Below are 2,992 nucleotides of genomic sequence, written 5' to 3' on the forward strand. Positions count from 1 at the left end.
TTGGTTTTTGGCACTGGGGATTTACCCAGGGGTACTTTACCACTGAGCCACACCTCCAGCCCTTTTATTTTTATTTATTTATTTATTTATCTATTTATTTATTTATTTGAGGCTAGGTCTTTGCTAAGTTCCTTAGGGCCTCATTAAGTTGCTGAGGCTGGCTTTAAACTTGCAATCCTCCTGCCTCAGCCTCCGGAGTCTCTGGGATTACAGGTGAGCACCACTATGCCCAGCTAGTTTCTGAAGAATCAAGTCTACCAGACAGAACTGGACTCATGTGCTCTAATACTTCAATGCAGACCCTCAGCAGTTCATACTCAACATAAGCTAGGAAGGCCTGGGGAAAAGAACCTGTATCAGCTGGAAAAGGAGGCTTCATTATGTGTTCTGGGATGATGAGGTAAGACAAGACAAATTCTTCCATTTTATATCAAACACTGCATCCAAGTAACAATCCTAACAAAGAATGGGCCAGTTTTCATTTTTCACTTTCCAATCTGCTGTTACAATGTGATAGAGCATAAAATCAATGGCCCCAATGAGAACTGATCTTTCATTTACCATACATGACATCCATTTTTGAAATGTGAAGTAAACAACATAAAATATTAAGTTGGTGATCTGAAATGAAATGTTTCAGGTCAAAACACCTGGTTTTCCAAGAACAATCAATTAGGGGAAAAAAAGTCCCCTAAAGTAAGCATTTTTTCATACCCTTCAACTATTAAATAAGGTCTTTGTACAAATTAAAAAAGTACTTCAAACACATACAATACAAACTAATGAAATGCATTAGAAATCCATAAGCATTTAAACATATAACACACAAGAATACCTAAAAATCTGTAAGTGAAAAACACTGCAAATAAGAATAACTTAGGACAATGGGGTCACCTCTTGGTGTACAGTACTGGATTTACAATAACAAGGGCAGTAAAAATGGACACCGAGGTCACTTTATGTAAGCCGATGATCCTTCGGAGGACATCAGATACTTGCTTTTCATAAATGTTTTTAGGTTTGGGCTGTGTAATAAATAGGTAATAAATATCTGCAGGCCCTCATACGCCGAGAGCTTATCTTTCTCCATTGGAAAGTCTTTCTCCAGAGTCACAATGTCTCAAAGGCAGCCCATTGGGCGGGGAGTTGGGATTCTGCAGGAAGTCCATTAACAAGGTAATCTTATCATCTATGTGCTCCTGGAGTTGGAGTATTCGCCGATCAATGTAGTCCACAAGTTTCTTTTCCATCAGTTCCATATTTTTAGAAAGAATCTTTTCCAAGTAGGAGCAAATAGGCTGTTCTTCCACTGCAACACCAACAATGCCGTTACGGGGCTTGGAGACGTTTTCCTGCCACTTGGCATTATGTCCCACTCTAAGATGGTTAACTTGACTGCAGAGATTTTGGAGAAAGGGCAGCAACTCAGAGTTGGGCAGTGAGCCGTCACTCGCCTTCTTTGGTAAGAAAGAAGATACTGCATTTTTAAGATCATTCTCAAGAAGGGAATGGTTTTGTGGCACAGTTTTACACCTGTCGCGGCTGGTGGTATTTCCTTCCCCAGGTGGCCTGGTGCTTTTATCGATGAAAGCCTGTAAGGGTTCAGTCCTGTTTGCAGATGTCAATCCAGTTCTAAAAGGGAAAGGTGTGGAGGATGACTTGTCCAAGGCTCCTGAAGTGGACGATGGCTGGAGTGCAATCATATGCTTATACCCGGTAGTTCCCAAAACTGACTGAAGCTGCTCTCCAATGGGAATGCAATTCTGCTGTTGAAACCTAACCATGTTCATTAGCTGCTGAGCTCCAGGTGATAACTTTGACCCCATGGACTCCATTATGGTTTGGACCTTGTCAAGGTCTATCCTTGATCCTAGAGCAGGAGAGCTTGGTGAAGAATTTCCTGAAACTGGTTTCATGTGTACCACACCCTTACTGATGAACACACACTGTTTTTCACCAAAGGACAGCAACTTTATTTTACAAGCATATGTGGAAGTTTCCAATTTTAGATGTTTTTTGTAGAAAATAACATTCTCCTGTTCACTGCCCTCCGGGACGGTGCGGGCGCCCTGGCCCCGGCCGGTGCCACAGTACTCCTCTCCCATGTACACCTCCATGTTCCTCGCCGAGCTCAGGACGCCCACCGCGAGGATCTCTTCCCCGGCCCCGGGGTCGCGCCGCAGGTCGAGGAAGCAGGGCGTCCTGCCCCGGGGGCCCGGCACAGCGCTCAGGCTCACTAGAGGCCCGAAGCAGGCGGCGCCTCCCAGTCGAAGTCCTGGAAGCCGAGGCCATCCCGGGTGAGGAGGAGGTTCTGGGACAGGTCCCCGTTCGCGGTATCCCAGGAAGAGGCCAGCGTTGGGCGGCCGGTCATTCCCAAGTCTTCAGGTCCGGTCTCCATCCCTCCGCCTCTGGCCGCAGCCAGCCCCGGAACCTCTCTTGTCGGGCTCGAGTTTCAGTCAGTGCAGAGTAGAGTGCGGACACGCAGCGACTTCCGGCTGTCTGTCTTCAAATCCAACATATGAATTTTGGAGGACACAATTCATCCTGTAACTGTTTACATGCCCACACACGATATGCCCAATGTTCCAGTGCCCAAACTATGGGAGAATTTTCCTAGGGGAATACCTATTCTTTGTAATACATGTTTCTGTTTCTTCTCTACCCCCTCACCAACTTGAAACCTTTCTTGTCTCTTTTTTCCTAAGGCTTCCTCTATCAGCCTCCTTCATTCTTCCCAGCTACAAAAGATGTACAACCCAATGACTCTAAAGTCACCCAGCCATGACCTCCTTCTGACATTTTCTTTCTGAAAAACAAGCCTATGACACTTTGATTTATTAAAAAAAATACATGTGCAGTAGGTATAGCTACTGCCAAAGGACAGTTGAGCTTTTCCAGGGCGGCCCAGATTTCAAAAAATTCCATATCCTTGTTAGGATCATGGTTCTGATTATGTTTCACAGTTTGGGATTTGGGAAATGTGGTCACTGTA

General features: G+C 45.0%; 1 pseudogene; it reads right to left on the reverse strand.

Moving 5' to 3' along the window:
• Nucleotides 1-1,076: 1,076 nt before the first annotated feature.
• On the reverse strand, nt 1,077-2,398 carry LOC113175585 (ATPase PAAT pseudogene; annotated as a pseudogene).
• Between the last annotated feature and the right edge of the window lie 594 nt (nt 2,399-2,992).

This window comes from Urocitellus parryii, chromosome X (assembly GCF_045843805.1).
Source record: "Urocitellus parryii isolate mUroPar1 chromosome X, mUroPar1.hap1, whole genome shotgun sequence".
Taxonomy (NCBI): domain Eukaryota; kingdom Metazoa; phylum Chordata; class Mammalia; order Rodentia; family Sciuridae; genus Urocitellus; species Urocitellus parryii.